We start from the raw sequence: 17,952 nt of genomic DNA, 5'->3' as shown, positions 1-17,952 counted from the left end.
TTATTTGAGTTACTGCTGCCTTTCTATCATCTTGAACCAGTCTGACCATTCTCCTCTGAACTCTGGCATCAACAAGGCATTTCTACCCAGAGAACTGTCGCTCACTGGATATTTTCTTTTTTTCAGACCTTTCTCTGTAAACTCTAGAGATGTTGTGCGTGAAAATCCCAGTAGATCAGCAGTTTCTGAAATAGTCAGACCAGCCTGTCTGACACCAACGACCATGCCACGTTCAAAGTCCCTTAAAATCACCTTTCTTTCCCATTCCGATGCTCAGTTTGAACCTCAGCAGGTTGTCTTGACCATGTCTACATGCCTAAATGTATTGAGTTGCTGCCATGTGATTGGCTGATTAGGTCCATCCATCCATCCATCCATCCATCTTCAACTGCTTATCCAAAATCCGGTCGCAGGGGTAACAGTTCCAGCAGGGGACCCCAGACATCCCGTTCCCCAGCTACATTAGCCAGCTCTGACTGGGGGATCCCGAGGCGTTCCCAGGCCAGGGCAGAGATATAATCCCTCCCTCTAGTCCTCCCTAGGGAGGCGACCAGGTGGCATCCTTACAAGACTCCCAAACCACCTCAACTGGCTCCTTTCTATGCAAAGGAGCAGCTGCTCTACTCCGAGTTCCTCACGGATGACTGAGCTTCTCACCCTCACCCTGTCCCTAAGGGAGATGCCAGCCACCCTCCTCAGAAAACCACTTGTATCCGTGATCTTGTTCTTTCGGTCATAACCCACCCTTCATGACTATAGTTGAGAGTAGAAACAAAGATGGACTGGTAGATCGAGAGCTTCGCCTTCTGGCTAAGCTCTCTTTTCATCACAAAAGTGTGGTAAAGCAAACGCAATACTACTCCTGCTGCTCCAATTCTCCGGCCCATCTCACACTCCATTGTCCCCTCACTTGAGAACAAGACCCCAAGATACTTGAACTCCCTCACTTGGGGTAAGGACTCATTCCCTACTTGGAGTAGACAATCCACCAGTTTCCTGCCGGGAACCACAGCCTCACACTTAGAGGTGCTGATCCTCATCCCAGCCACTTCACACTCAGATGCAAACTGATCCAGTGAGCGCTGGAGGTCACAGGCCGATGATGCCATCAGAACCACATAATCTGCAAAAAGCAGCTTTGCAATCCTCAGGAGGAGGAGGATTGGCTGATTAGATATTAACATTAATGAGCAGTTGAACAGGTGTACGTAATAAAGTGGCCAGTGAGTGCATGTATATGTATATGTTTGGTGCTGCTGATAGATTTGGTCGTAATAGCTGCTATCTTAAAAAACTTATTCTGCCAAAAAATCCTTTTCAAACATTTTTCAGTACAATCGGCCTTTGACACAGCAGTTAGGTCAAATTCCTTGTATTTAAATTTCAGGTAATTAATTCTTCTGGGGTCAAGTGCTCTTTTCAGTAGCAAATGAACAAAAGTACATTTAACAACAGACTGCACATTTTCAGTAGCTGTAATCTGTTAGAAACCCTATAAAGAATGGGTGATGGATGGCTCTGACTGTGTTAATACAACATTAAACAGAGCTGGAGCCTCTTCTATCATGCAATCACAGAAATGATGGAATGATTCATAAACATAAACTGCTCCTACCAGGGGCATATTTAAGCTCTTTTAGTATGAAAAACACATTTATTGGAGCAGAGTTATCCTTGCTTCTGAGTTACATTTGCTCCTCTTCAGCTAATTAATAGCAGCCTAATTTAAACCATCATACAAAACTGTCATATCTGTCCCTCCTTCCTGGGAAAAGAGTGCATCAGTTCTTCTTTTCATTCGTCTAGAACCCAATCAGGGGGACAGATTTGGACCACAACATGCCTTCAACAATGGCACCGAAAGACCAAACACATTTTCATCTTTGCACTTCGTCTGCAATTCTGCAACACACTTCTCAACACACATTAGACACTTGGTTCGAGAGTATAACTTCTTGCGATCACTGGGAAAACACTTCTCTTCAAAATGCAAAACACACATGAAATTAGAAACACACACACACCCACACGGAAACACTTATATAGACCTCAGATAAGTGCAGCTGTTCTGTGAGAACTTTGCAAACATGGAGGCAGTCACAGCAAGAGGAAGAGGAAGAGGAAGAGGAAGAGAGAGGACTTAAGACAAGATCAAGAAAAGGGGGACCAGGCAATAGAGAGAGACGTATTTCCAAGAACTTTACATCCACTTCGGTGAGCCGGGCAGAGAGGCCAGCTCTGTGTTGCTACAAGGTCCCATCAATACAGGCATTTACAGTTTTTTATAACTGCTTACACACTAAACATAAAAATAATTAACATATAGTTTGGGTTAGTGAAACCTGACACTCAGCAAGGAGCAAAACCTCAGCCCAGATCTGCATGACAGCACATTCTCAGCCTCACACGTTTTGCAAAATACTGCACACAGTGGCCATTATTATTCAGAATATGGCAGTACTCTGAATATAATACCGAGCATGTAAACAGCATATTCTGGTCGAATACTCTGAATTAGGCCTTATTCTAAATGGAGCATATTCTGATGAAGACATGTGGAATACCGGGATATTACAATTTTTTACAATTGCTTGAAATTGCTTGAATTGAAAAAAGGGCTCATTTTGTCAAAACACTACACACAATTTACACAACCACACACACAAGTAGCGGAACACCTTGGATCTTTTGCAAAATGAAACACTTCAATTAAAAATGTACTGATTTTGCGACCTGATTTTGTTTGCTCAATCTAAAACACATTTAACATTTATACTTTTGATGTTTTAGTGAAATAAAGTTTGATTTTGTTTGGTCTTTCACGCTTATAGTTTTGCGTTCTTATAATTGTGCAAATCCGGGCTGAGGTTTTGCTACTTGAGTGTCAGGTTTCACTACCTGTGTGTTATTTTTAATTTTAGTATTGTATTCTGTATTGTGGTGTAATGTATTCTGGTTCTTAGGAGCATCTTTGGACATGTAAACAGCAAATTCAGAGTATGTGTCTCAGTTGAGGTTTTTACTGCAGTTTGTGACACACAGTCGGCTCTGTGCTGTAGGCAAATCAACCTGCCAACGGTTTGCAAGGCTTACAGCATGAGCTCTGTACTCGAATCCCACAAGTGAAAAACAACTTTTCTTTAAAATCTGTAAATTGTAGCCACTATATGTGTTATATCACTACTTTTGGTACTAAAAATCCATGTTTGAAATGATACCTCGTACGCTGTTCTATGACATTTTACATATTTTGGTCAGTCTGAAGCCTGTGATGTAGATGAAGATCATCAGATCTTATGAACTATGTGTTTGGAAGTTTATGAATTATGCATAGCCCTGTTTTTAAAATTGTGCTAAGCAATCATAAAAAAAAAAAAAAAAAATGCTAAATGTGATTCATAAAACCACACATCCAAGTAGCAGAACACCTCAGATCTTTTGCTAAATGAATCACTTCCTTTAAAACTTTACAATAATTTGTAAAAACTCTATTTTGTCATCATGTGACATGTATATGGTTCATATGATTCTGCCACACACTGCTGCTGTGCTCCTCAGTCTAAAACACACTAAAATATGTCTACATTTCTTATAATCTGATTATATATATATATATATATATATATATAACTTTACTCTAATATATATATATATATGTATATATATATATATATATATATATATATATATATTAGAGTAAAGTTAATGAATGCATTGACGAAACACAACACATAAGACCGGTGCTGCACACTGTCACTGCATCTATGCATTTCCAAAGGTTGCATTTTGCACACAAAAACCTCTAAGCATCTTCTCTTCACCTAACGGGACCTGGCCACAGCATTTCATCCACATCACTGGCTGCTGACCAATCAAAAGACATGTGACAGAACAATGTTCAAGGAACCGTTCCCAATTTAAAATGCTGGTACCAAAAGTAATGATATTTTATGTATGGTGGCTACACCACATGTACTAGTGGGCACATGTTTCAGGCTCGACCTTGTGTCTTTATACCTGATGGCCATGCATTTTTTTTCTTTCTGTAGCCTCATTATGTTTGTGTTCAGTGAAATGTGAGTAGAGTCGCTGTACTGGAACAGTCCTTCACAGAAACCTGTATGAAAAAAATTAAACATGTGTTTTGCATAAAGCACATAAGCGCGTTGTTGCTGTTTTGAGAGAGCAGTTCAGATGTTGCATGTGTAAATCATTTTCTGCAAATGTGCCATTTTGAAAAAGGATTGTTAGGTTTTGATTGCAGAGCGCCGTGTCTTATTTGGCTTGTGCGTGGAGTTTCTACACAATGAGCCAAACTGCGAAACAAGCGTGTAAGCAAACTGTAATACCTGATTTTGATTGTGTGTGAAACATCCAATAAAAAAGATATATGTCTAATAAAATCCTGCAGCTCTGTTGACATTATTAGCATTCTTCCCGAGCAGCTGGAACGTGCGTTTTGATTGTGAATGAAATGCAAGAAGACACACACAGTACACACCTAAAATGATCAAGATTCTCTGAATGACTCAGCACTTCAGAAAAACCTCTACTTAACCCCTCAGACAAACTTCACCTTATCTTGCAAGGATACAATAACACACACTGCTGCAGAGAAGAAAATAATTGCGATGCATGTTGACCTTCTGCTGATGTTGTTTCGCTGCCTGTGAGAGGGAGGGGCTCCTGGTGAAGGACTGAGGCAATTTGTTCAAGTTACCTTGGCAATGAAGGACAAGGCTGACTCTCACACAGCAGGCACGATTCACAAATAGTCATTTCCATTAGCTTGTGTGTCAGGTGCAGGCGTCTGACACATCGGGAGAGCCTGGCCTTTCTGTGACGGTAAAACCCAAAGGAGCTGCAAAGTAAAAGACCAAAAGGTAAGGTGGATTCTTATAAATGAGATGATTTGCTTTTCGCTTTTTAAAACCGTGTTACAGGACTGAAGCTGGAAATAAAGCCGACCATTTGAGCAGATATTCATTATTATACACCGCCTGGCCAAAAAGCAAGTCACACACTCTGATATTTCATTGGACCGCCTTTAGCTTTGATTACAGCATGCATTCGCCATGACATCATTCTTCTAAATCTTGTATTGATGATGGGAGAGTCGGACCACTGCGTAAAGTCCTCTCCAGCACATCTCAAAGATTCTCAGTGGGGTTCAGGTCTGGACTCTGTGGTGGACAATCCATGTGTGAAAATTATGTCTCATGTCATGTCATCTTGGAATATGTCCGTGTCATCAGAGAAGAAAAAATCCATTGATGGAAAAACCTGTTCATTCAGTATATTCAGGTTCGTTTTCGGGCTCATAACGTTGCTCAACCTCGACCTGAGCAACTGAAGCAACCCCAGATCATAACTCTGCCCCCACAGGCTTGTACAGTAGGCACTAGGCATGATGGGAGCATCACTTCATTCGCCTCTCTTCTTACCCTGATGCCCCCATCACTCTGGAACAGGGTAAATCTGAACTCATCAGACCACATGATCTTTTTCCATTTTCTTAAGGCTACACAGCTGTTTAGTCCCAGTCTCTTCAGTTCTCTTCACACTGTATGTGTGGAAATTCTCTTACTTTCACTATTAAACATAGCCGTGAGTTCTACTGTTGATTTTTTCTTTATGATTTGATTTCACCAAACGTTTAAGTGATCTCCGAACACGATCATTCAAGATTTTTTCCACATTTCTTCCTGGAAGATGATGGTTCACCACTAATCTTCCAGGTTTTAATCATGTGTTGGACAGTTCTTTACCCAGTTTCAGTAGTTTCATCAGTCTCCTTAGTTGTTTTCTTTGCTTGATGCAGGTCAATAATCTTCTGAAACAGAGTCACATCTTTTCCTCGACCACAGGATTTGTCTTCTGACATGGTTGTTTAAGAAATGAGAAGCTCCTCACTGCATCAGTTAGGGTTAAATAACTTGTTACTAGCTGAAACATATTAATCATTACAGTAATTATCCAGTGTAAGGATCTTACCTGTTTCCGTAGTTAAATCCAGGTGGTGACTCTTTTTTTTTGGGCCAGGCAGTGTCTTACATGACAAACCAAAACAAGGATTTAGGGTTTTTTCTTGAATTTTATCAAGGTTGAAGAGGATTCAAGGACAGTTCACCCCAAAATAAAAAAAATTCATACTGTGTATTACCTAATACATCTAGATTGTTTTGGTGTGAGTCTCAGCAATGTCTCTTTTCAGGAATCATGTCCCAGTTGCTTACGATAATCCACAGACGGTGTTGTGAGCAGTTTCATGTAGGAAATATTTTCTTTCTACCAAACTACACCAGTCAACTGCATCATCAAGCAGAAGGAAGCGTGCATCTACTCATGGAGGAGAGGCTCGTGCTTGTAACATCTCGTCCATGAGTAGATGGACACTTCCTTTGCACACATTTGACAAACTATCTTTTTATAATTGCAAATTTACAATTAGAATTCTACTGCAGGGTTTTTACTCCAGACTTCTCTGTGATGTAGATGGATAGCATTAACTTGAGTCAGTAACTTTCCGAGGCCAAAGATCCGACATTCACACCCACTTCATGCAGATTAACCATCTGAGCAGACGTGAGAAAGGAGCCGGGCTTGCAATGCTGTTCTGAAAATGTGCACCGTTTCTCCATATCTTAAGTGTTATCACATCTCACACCTCTCTGTGACAGCCGCTTCTTCACTCCACCTTCCAGTGAGGCCGTTTGGATCAGTTCTGATAAAGCATAACCCCACCCCAAGACCTGCAATTTTCGTTTTTTCCCCTTTTTTTATTGGTGAAAAAATGTGACAAACAAAAGAGTGACATGAAGATAGACACAATGTAACACACAGTACTTGTAAAAATTGCCTCAGTAAATGAGCCGCGCCCAGGTCCAGGGGAGGACGCTGGCCTCAGACCTGTTATTTTGTCTTTTTTCAGCATATACAAAAAAAAGATTTACGTCGCTACCACCCACCCACCCACAAAGCCTAATTACAACATGATGGACATTACGAAAGCATTTTATATCCAAAAGGTCAAAGGTCAACTTCGCTGTGACATCATGATGTTCAGCTTTCTATCAGACGTCCATCTATCCATCGTCCATGACTGCTCATAGTGACGCGTTGTGGCGGGGTGAGAGGCGGGGTTCACCCTGGACAAGTCGCCAATTCATCGCAGGGGTGACACATAGAGACAGACAACCACTCACTCTCACACCTGCAGGCAGTTTTAGAGTTATCAATTAACCTGTTGTGCTGCATGTGTTTGGATTGTGGGAGGGAGCTGTAGTACCCAGAGAGAACCCACACAGACATGAGGAGAACATGCAAACTCCGCACAGAGAGGTCCTCGTCCTGAGAACCTTCTTGCTGTGAGGCGACAGCGCTATCCACTGCACACACATGTTTAGTGAGTTGCATATTAAATTCGTCGAAAGTCTTCACCATACTTTAGAGTCTGAGCAGACATGGACTGAAAATTTTCACAAGCTTGGTTGGTGGAGACAAACAAGTGCGAGGCAGTAATTTTATTTTCAGTAAACTGCTCTGTTTTATACAACCGTTGACAGCTGAGCTGTCACTCCTCTCAACTGGCCACTAGGGGGCGCAAGTGATCAGCAAGTGCTTCAGTTTGAGATCTTGTTTCAGCTTGCATGTGGAGGTCATGTTAATGTTGGCAGAACTTGCAAATGTCCGCTGGTTGCATCTGGCAGTTGTGGTGGCATTGCAGCAGGTGCTTCACCATCTGACCTCTTGTAGTTCACAGCTGTAAATAAATGAGCGGTGGTGCTGTCTCACTGTGGATGCAGATTAATGAATAAACAGCACATAATATCTACATGACATTTTGGGAAAAAAAAGCAGCAGAGTTTTTCTAACTGATTAACCAACAGAGTGAGAATGAGAGCACACTGACTAAAAATGGCGGTAGTTTCCTTTAAGTATGATTATATCCAAGCTTTGGCCTACTTTTCAGTTTAAACAGATGAAAATTAATACACATTATTTAAGGGCACACACACACACACAGCCTACAGGCCCTACACATATGGGCTTTAACTGACAGACACAGATAAACACAAACACCCCACAGCTTATCCTCTGTAATATTCATAAAATGTGGCTTAATGCGTTCATGCACCATGACAACCTACTTTTCTCCAACAGGACATTAAGATTTAACAATCCTTACGCAAACAGCTATATGAGCTGCCCTAAATAACACTTGCTGTGCAGTGGATGATGGAGGGTTGTTACTGTCATCACAAGGGAGCAGCTAAAAGCCTGTTAATGCATATTTTAATCTCTCTACACACTGACAAAAACAATTTTAACATATACAGTACAGTAGAGCTTTTGAGGTGCATGTTCGCGAGTTAAAAATAACCCAGTAATAATGCATCAGCTGATGTTTTTTTTTTTTTTTTTTTTTCATAAATAAATAAATCATTTTGATGTGGATCTCTTAAGTTTGGTCATTAAAGAACTGAGACTAAGATGTGTTTGGGGTGTGACACTACAATAAAAAATACACTTCATAAGCATAAAAGCAAATATAACTTACAATTAACAATGCACCATAAATTGTCTGCAACAATGGGACATTTTTTATTATTTATACTATTATTATTTATTATTCTGATATAAATATCAGCTATAATAATATGTGATTTATCACATTATGTCAAAGCATTTAATCATATTTGAAAATATAAGTTTTTTTGATGTACTTCACTCAAAAAATAAATAACATTTGAATAGTTAAAACTGTTCTTTGTTTTTGTTGTAATAATGATTGGGTATGCATAAACTACAGGTTATTTGCAGTTCTGAATTTTAATTTCCTTACAATTTAGTGTATTCTGATAATGATATACTTTGTGTGGCTGCAGATGGTATATCGGCTGTGCTGTAATGTAAATAAACATATTATTAGTTAAATTCTGCATTCTTGTTCTTATAAACACACAGCTGCAAGTAATGATTGTTGTCATCGTCAATCAATCTATTGATTATTTTCTCATTTAATAAGTTTTTGGTCCATAAAATGTCAGGAAATGGGGGAAAATGTTTCCTAAAACCCGAGGTGACGCGCTAAAATGTCTCGTGGAGTGAATAAACCTGAAAATGTTAACAGTTAAGAGGGTGACATCTCAGAATTTTGGATGTTTTCTTTAAAAACATGACTGAAAACGATCATTCAGTTATCAAAATAATTGGAGCTTATTTTAATTGTTGATTAACATTTGATTAATCGTTGCAGCTCTAAAATCAGTTACCAATGTAAGTGCAAACACTAAAATTATAATGTTAAGTTTTATTATTGTAACTGTTTCATAGAGGTCTTGATCATTATGTAAGCTGTAGTTTGTGGTGGTTGAAGTATTTTATTATACTGAAAGGAGTTTCTATTATTTTGTCCATCCCATTTTTCTCAATGAGAGCAAACGTTCATCACTTTTACTCATCACTCGTCAGTAAACCACAGAGCACCGAGCAGCAGCAGTACAGCGGTGGTTCAGTTGCAGTAAGCCCGCTGTGGAGGCCGCCCGCCCGCCTCTCTCTCTTCAACACTTCGCTGAGGAGGTGCGCTGCGGTGCAGCGGTTCCAGCGGGGCTCCGGGGGGAAGCAGCCCGGGAACCTGCTGGGGTCGGCGGGTTCACAGCCCCAGTCCTCCCGGTGTCCTTAAAGACGGGTCGCGTGACCCCGCCCCTGTGACGACACCGTGTCGTAGATACAAACCATATCCGTTTTCACTACCTTCAAATCGAGTCAAGCTAGTAGCAGTCAAAAAGCACAAAACCGGAAGCACGACAGTGTGTTTTTCAAAATAAATGCTACACAGAAAATGGGCGAAACTGAAGTCTATTTTATGCAGGCCTGTGTTGCAAAATTTACTTAAAATATTTTACTTTTATGACATCCTACAAAAAAAAACAAAAAAACAAAAAAAAAAACAATTTGGTTTTAATGACAACAGTATTTTTGTTTACATCCATATGACAGCAACTCATTTATTTTGGTATTTATTTGGTGAAAGTCAAACTTTAATTTGAAAGATTTTTAAATTAGGGTTAGTAGGCAAGAATTTCAGTCATGGTTTAATGTAGAATAAAGATGTTTATTGCCTCTCCATTCAAGCCATGTAATTTAGCTTTGATAAAACAGGACCCTTTCAGTGAGAAGCAGAACTACTGGGAGTGTTGATATGTACATTTTTTGCAATAGTTTTCAAAATTTCAGTGCTTGTAATTTGGACTCAATAGCCTATATTACAAAATATCCATTATCAGATAATATTTAATGTTTTGTTTTAATCTATTGAGTAGCTGATAAAATTTGGAACATTCACTTCTATCATCTATCAAAAAAGTTAGAAAACATTATTTATATGCAACTTTTAAGAGTTGGTCTGTAATGATTCTTAAATAAGAATGTGACTATATCAAAAACTCGAGGCATGATAACACCACAATAAAACATTCATGATACAATATTTATGACAGTATTAAAAAACAAAAATGACAATTTGAGAAAATATATGCGATGTGTCTGAATGTTTTTTTTTTTTTTTTTAACTTTGGCTTTCCTTCTTTAATAAAATAAAATACCCAAGCATTTGCAAAAAAGAAAAATGCATGAATGCTTGAATGTGATATCATGATAGATATTGTCAAAGTCTGTAATGGTATCAAGACATTTTTTATTGTGCACTGAATTGCAATATTCAATACATTATTACACTATTGTTAGAATATATGAAGAAAGATGGCATGTATGTATAACAAGAAAAATATGAATAAAAACCTTCTTTAAAAGCAACGAAGCAAAAGCATAAGTAAAACATACAAGAATTAGTGGATCAGCTATGTAGTTATTTATTTACTAAAGTAGTTCCAAACAACAAAAAGAAAATTGTTCCAACATGAAACTGCCAATAGCAAAGTTAGAAGAAATAAAAAATAAAAATTAAAAAAAATACTGATTTTGAAATTTTCAAATATTAGTTCCCTTTTTTGGGGGACAAGTGCCATTTAAGTCCCATTATCTATGGCAGATATTTACCAAACTCTGCAACTCACACCCAAAAAAAAAAGATAGATTAACAGCACTACAGACCAGGGGGAATATGTATTTTTTGGTTTTGGGGTGAACTGTCCCTTTAATACAAAATTATTATATTTTCTAATACTGATACCTCCAAAAGTGGTCAGTTTAAATAAATTGCTATCGTTCAAAGGAAAATTAGAAAAAATATCAACCTACAAATTAAATTTTGAATTGCATGTTTACATTTTGTACCGTATTCCTCATCACGACATTTTATTTTGAAACCCCTCGGCAGGAAGCGTGACGCGCTAATCTCTCGAGATTGACAGTCGGTCTACGGGATTATTCGTGAACTCAAGTGCCCCCCAATCCGCCGATGAGAGCTACAACTGTTTTTACAGCTGACACACTTCCCTTTTCAATCAGGTCAGTCGCTCACAACTAATTTCTCTACCTTTGCGCTCCGGTGAACCCTGACGCACGCAGCTAACCGCTGCGTAAACAACAACAACAACACCGGCACACAACAACAACAACAACAAAAGAGCACCCGTAGCCTGTACAACACATCCACGCCCTCCATCTCTATCTTTATGTTTGTCTCACCTAACAAAAAAGTGGTTTTAAAGAGCTGAGCCGGTGGAGAAAGAGTTGTAGTGTGCGCCCTGCGGACGGCACCGTGTCAGACGCTGCCGTACGAGCCCGTAAAACTTTATTAATAAAGGAATTAGCTTCGGGAGAGGAGGGGGGGGGGGTAACTGCTTTTATTCTCCCACCCGCTCATCTCCTCCTAAACGGTAGGCTTCTGCACCAATGGTGGGGAGGGAGAGACATGAGGAGGCGGTGGTGGTGGTGGAGGAGGGGTGTTCAACAGTCCTACAACCATATTTTCTGTCCCGTTTATCCGCCATATAGGCCAGCGGCTCAGCTCACCACCACTGTGCACTAACTTCCTGCATGTGGCCGTAGGTGAAGCGGGGATTTCTGGGGTTTGAGCGGCCGCCGCTGCTGCTGCTGCTGGTGTCCATGTGGGCTCCTCTCCTCCTCGCCTCCTCTCTGTGGATGGTGGTGCGTAATAATATCATCTGGAGAGGCCGAGGCCGACATTTTACCCCGGTCCGGAGGAGCCTTAACTCCGAGGGGACATCCGAGGACACGCGATAAGGTAAAGAAGACACACCTCACTGCTCTCCAGGCACTAAATACGCGGTTACATGAAGTTAAAACACTGGGAAATTATTGATAAATATTCACACTGTACAGATAAAAGGATTTTAACGGTCTTTATGTGATAAAAATGGCTACTTTCACACGGATTTACATACAGTAGCATGCATGGCACAGAAGAACTGCTACTTGGGAATATTTTACATGCATCATCTCCAAGAATTTATTGGAAATATGAGCATATATATCAATATTTTTAACATATATATTTTAAAACTAGTGCCAATGCCTAATACACTTCTGTAACCTATTTAGAATTAAATTTTTGCACGTATTTCTCATATTCTTGCGCATTTGCAGGCAGATAAATGTGCTTGAAGTGTGTTTTTCCTATCACACTTTGCAGTTTTATTGCAGTAAGCCCATGTTAAACTGAGTCTAACTTGCCTGGGCCTGTACAGTAACATTACCACCACCAATCGGCAGCAGCACCTGCAGGTGGACAAACAGCAGCCAAACTTGTCCTGTGATTTATTCTTCGCGTCAACTTTAATATTTAACAAAAGTCCGAGGCACAAAGCAGAAAGCAGACTTTACACCTGCGTGCGCCTTGGATTTGTTAAGCGCTGAAGCCGATCCACATGCTCTGAAATCGTCCGTATTAACAATTAATATTGGACATCCGGTGGCACTGCCAGCTGCGCCCCATTTTTATTGTTGTCTTGCGCTGAAAGGATCCCTGTTGTCTCGGCTGGATACTCCGCGACGCGTGGTGGCTGCTTGTGGTAGGAATTTATGCTTTATTCTTTTTTAACACATAAAAACGCATATATTGTGCATGTGCGGCGTGGAATAGGTTAGAAAAAGAGGGTCTGGATGTGGAAGTGCGGCTCCGCTGCTCGCCGTGCCATGCGGGACACACTGCTGGCTGCCACCATGGCACCTTCTCTTCCCTGCTCTGGCTCTGCGTGTGCTGCTGCTGTTCTCTCCAGCTGTGCGGACACACACCGCCGTCATGCCCCATCAGTTCTGTTGCACTGATCGGTTCATCGGCAGGTTTTTTTTTTGCTTTTTTTGCTTCTTTTTTTTTAAGAAGGGAGCGGGACGCGCACTGGACGGAGGCGAGGCGAGGGGCGGCAGACGGGGCCACTTTGGCTCTCCATCGTTACGGGAAACGGAGCTCCAAGGACACGGAGAGGAGAGACAGGGGGCGCATCCAGGTCGTTCAGAGTGTTTGTTCATTTTGTTCCTTCTTTGCTGTGATTCAAGTCTTTTTTTTTTTTTTTATTTAATTAGAGGAGAGATTTCCCAGGCGAGACGGAGCTTTGTCCGCCGCCCAGATTTTTGGGAGCTTTAATTTGGCAAATTGGCCTCCCAGACAGACCGACAGCCAGACCGTCTCTCCCCCCCCTTGCTCTCCCGTCTCCTCCTCGCTGTTTTCGGGCACACACTCCGCCATCGCAGCCTCTTTATGGACTCCTGCCTAATTTACTTTTTACACAACCCTTCTCCGCTACAATCTCGTCTCTCCGTGCGTAACCTCCATCCATCCGTAACCGAGCTGTCCTCTATCTTACTGGAGGAGGTGTTTTTTTTTTTTTTTTTTTTCTGAAGAGGCCTCCAGCTGCTAAAGGTTCATTGTCTGGTCAGACTGCTCATGCTCTAAATTTGCCTCATGGTGCTCTGTCAGGATGACTTGCTTCCACTCTCAGATATGTTTGGCACATGTTTGGATGGAAGAAATTGTGCGTTATAATCAGATATAGATATTCTGTAATGCCTTTATTTTGAAAGTTTCTATATAAAACAAGTTTTCATTGATATCATATGGAATAGAAACACCTTTAAGCATTAAAAGGTTATTAGAAACTACTCACACATCAGAATACTACTGAGAAAGTTTAATAACTGACTTTTCTGTACATTTTACCACTTACAGTTATGACAAAAATACCATAATAGTATTTTTTCTGCCAGAAACTCATCATAGTACCATATCATAGAGCTAAGTTAATTAGTCAATTAGCTGTTGACACAAATTAATCTGCTTTTTCTTTTGTAATTGAGTAATTGTTTAATTTCTGAGCAAAAGAAAAGTTTGTATTTTCAGCTTCTCAGTTGTCAGGATTTTCTGCTTAGTAAACTGAAAATATTTGGATTTTAGACAAGCAACTTGAAGACATCACCTCAGTCTTTTAGGAAATTTCAATGGCCTTTTTTTTGGCACCACTTTAGGGGTTGATTCCTATGGAGGATTAAAAAAACAAAAAAATACTGAACACATTTCTTGCAACGATCCCTCAAATGTGGCCATCAAACTCTTATGACAAAGACGTAACGAAAGCAGGAAATCTTACAGTTAAACAACAAACTATAAATAAAAAAACAAGTATATGTATATATTAAATATAAATTATGAAAAAAAATCAAATCTACATCAAATGTTGTATATAAAGCTTACAAATGACAACAGTTGCATTATGTTCTGTTAAATAAAACTTTTAATATTGACACATATCAGACCACATTCATGCTGATACCAGTACAGACCGATATAGTTGTGACAGGTCAATATCAGGCTGATAATATAGGCCGACCGATATATTGGTCTGGTTCTACCTTTGATATAGACTAAGTTCTATCATCTCTTGTTATTTATGAAATTATAGATATACAGTATATTATAAATTATCGACTACAATATCTATAAAGCTGGCAAATAAAAACCTCACTGGATTTTGTATTAGTGCAGAAACTTAATCATTACTTACACAAATACGAACCACGCCATGTCACGTGACTCAGGATGGCTTCTACTGGTTTGATGATGATTTCATGTCAATGAGGATCACTGTGGTCTCATTTGCCTCATGTTAATTCATTTCCATGTTTTAGGGCTCATTCCTGCAGCACTCCCTGCAGGACAACATACTGATATTCTAATAATATCATCCAGCAGATAATCTTTAGTTTCTGGAATATAGAAATGTTTTGGTAGAGCACGTTATGTATGATACAGATTCAGTTCACTACCCTGCCCTGTGTTACATAACAAGCTGCTGCAAGGATTTGGGGTCATTTTTGTTTAGCTTTTTCCTGTGCCCACACAGTTCGAGATAATTGCTCCAGTGCATTACTAATACACACATACAAAGGTCAGTTGTGAGTACACATATGGCTGGAAATAACCTAAGCATTTGAATCTCCTCTGAGGATGAGTCCACATCATCACACACACACACACACACACACACACACACACACACACACACACACACACACACACACACACACACACACACGCACACACACACACACACACTAAAAATCCACACTGTGTAAAGTCAGGGTGATATTTTACAAAGTTTGGTGGGAGCTCGGGGCTCTGTTAGGAAACACCGGGTCCTCGTGTTTCTGGTGCTGCAGTCAGATTTTAAGGTGTCCCACCTTGAGACGCAGCCTCCATTTCCTGTCCAGTCAACCTGACCGGTTCCGACCAATCAAAGCTGCTGTGTGTGGAAAAAGTTTAAATAAAATGAAGCAGAAGTGTTGCATAACTGAGTCATGTTGTGTGCTGTGCATTTATTATTTTAGGAGAGTAGAATATTTTTTGTCACAGTTTGAGCACAATGTTTTTTAGATGGTTAGTTTAAGCAAAATCTATACATTAACAGGCGTTAGTACGTTAAATCAATTATTATCAGCTTAACTGTTTAAGAGAAGGGGGGAAAAATGGCATCGGATTGGTATTGATATCAGCAGATATGCGAGGTTGCAGTATCGATGTCAGACATAAAAAAGTGGTATCGCTCCATAGTACTCCTTCCATGTGGTACCATATAGCGAGCAAGACTAGCCGTAGCCGCTTAATTAAGTACGATACTGTGGCACAAAAGTTCACGTGTCCAATCAGAACTCTCACAAACACATTTAAATAAAATCTCTTCTTAGGGAAATTATATTAATGGTACAGGCGATGTGATTTTAAAACGGTTCCCCAGTCTGAAATATGGCCCTCATTTCCCATCATGCCTACTGCTAAACTGAGTAGTTTGTCAAGTTTGATATTTTATATTACAAAATGCAGCGTGGTTGTCATTTTTGTGCAGCTTTCCAGGCCTGGGCGATATACCTGAAAACATGTCAGTCGATGTCAATAATTATTGACCATGCAGGTTGTGACTGATGACATGTTGTGTTCTCAAAGGGGTGGAATTTTTAAAAAAATACGATATAATATCGATATATTAATTGGCTCTTCTGCTTCCTAGTTTGAATTATCACTGAGGTGACTGTCCACACATTTTTAAGTTTGTCCTGTATGTTAAAAGTCATTAAGGGGCTGGCGCGTGTTTTGGGGTCTGTAGCGAACAAACATGTTTTTTTTCTTCATCTGAAGAACAAGACTTTTAGGCCGGGGCGTCTGTGCAGCACTACAGTAACTCATTATGATGCTGCTTTCTCCCACATTTGTCCTTTTTAAAAAAAATCATGATGTGGTTCTGGTTCTGCGATTTGGGTCTTGCACTTACCCATATTATGATTCTGATTGCATTATGATACTCAGTATTTTCAGACTTTCCGCCATTTCTGATATCTGTCTCGTTATACAATTTTTTTTCTAAAATAACACACCATAAATTCTCAAATTGGTGCAGACATGATCTTTTAGAATCTGATGCACTGCTGTAAGTTAAACTGCCCAATATTGCAAAAATATTGTAGATAAATAATCATCAGTGATGTGAATATATTGACCAAGTGAGCAAACAATACATAATGCAGCTTTTAAAACCAGGAAAAGACAACATTTATGCCACATCATTATATAACAATATAAGACGGTATCTAGCCTCATATATAATGTTGTCCATCTCTAATAACAAGTAAAAGTGACCTCTGTCATGAGACAGTCTCACCCACTGTGAAAGCAGATATACATGTTTGTTTTGCCACTACGTATTTGGTGTTACGTAAGCCGCAGGTGTGTTGGCATCCACTTTGCTTGCGTAGTCTTGTTTATAAAGGCCTAAATGGACCATTGAACGTAAAGCCAACGGTTACTGGTGGTTATTGACCCACAGTGGCTTGAGATGGAGCAGTTTCCCTTTTTGTTTCCCCGTTGCCTTACCGTGAACTCTTCGTCTCTGTGTTGCTCCATCAGGACTGTCTGCATTTATGAGCACAGAGACCTTTGGACCAAGCCTATGTTGAACCAACACACAATAAACGACTGCGAGGTTGTTATTGTTCGGAGGCGCGCCTGCCTCCTATATCAGCCACAGCGTGAGCAAATATAAATAAGAATCTGTCGTGTAAATTTACCCTGTAAAAGCAGCAAAATGCCCGGGAGAGGAAAAGGAAATGGTGCAGAGTGTTATGACATGTTTGCGTGTGTTGCGCTCAGGTGATGTTTGCACACATGTCTTTTTTTTTATTATTATTAATTATTATCCCGAATAAGGAAAGAAACACTCATAATCAGTACCTGGACAAGTTGTACTGTTGATACAAGCAAACTATGCCACAAAATGTACATAGTCTTAATCCGTACGCAAACTCGCAGTGCTTTGTATCTCAAATATTTCGCTGCCCTGCTGCTGCACTGCTGCTGAAACTCTATGATAAAGATGCGTATGTATGCTTTGTACGTTCGCACATAGCTCACCGGGATTATTACATCCCTTCCACCAGTTTGTTATCTACTTCAAAACACTGTATGTGTCTGATAACTGTTTG

At 39.9% G+C, this 17,952-nt stretch overlaps 1 protein-coding gene across 6 annotated transcripts in view; it reads left to right on the top strand.

The window, feature by feature from the left end:
* Positions 1–11,088: 11,088 nt before the first annotated feature.
* Positions 11,089–17,952, top strand: part of LOC146329473 (uncharacterized) — a 46,215-nt gene continuing 39,351 nt past the window's right edge. For 3 of the 6 annotated variants that reach the window (XM_084714742.1, XM_084714744.1, XM_084714739.1), the window contains exons 1-2: positions 11,089–11,472; positions 11,962–12,211. The gene's annotated coding sequence lies outside the window, so the exon portion shown is untranslated. The remainder of the gene's footprint in view (positions 11,473–11,961; positions 12,212–17,952) is intronic. The other 3 variants (XM_084714743.1, XM_084714741.1, XM_084714740.1) reach the window with 2 other exon arrangements.

Source organism: Lutjanus erythropterus, chromosome 3 (genome assembly GCF_056507025.1).
Source record: "Lutjanus erythropterus isolate fLutEry1 chromosome 3, fLutEry1.hap2, whole genome shotgun sequence".
Classification (NCBI taxonomy): Eukaryota; Metazoa; Chordata; class Actinopteri; order Lutjaniformes; family Lutjanidae; genus Lutjanus; species Lutjanus erythropterus.
This window is presented reverse-complemented; position numbering and strand designations above follow the sequence as displayed.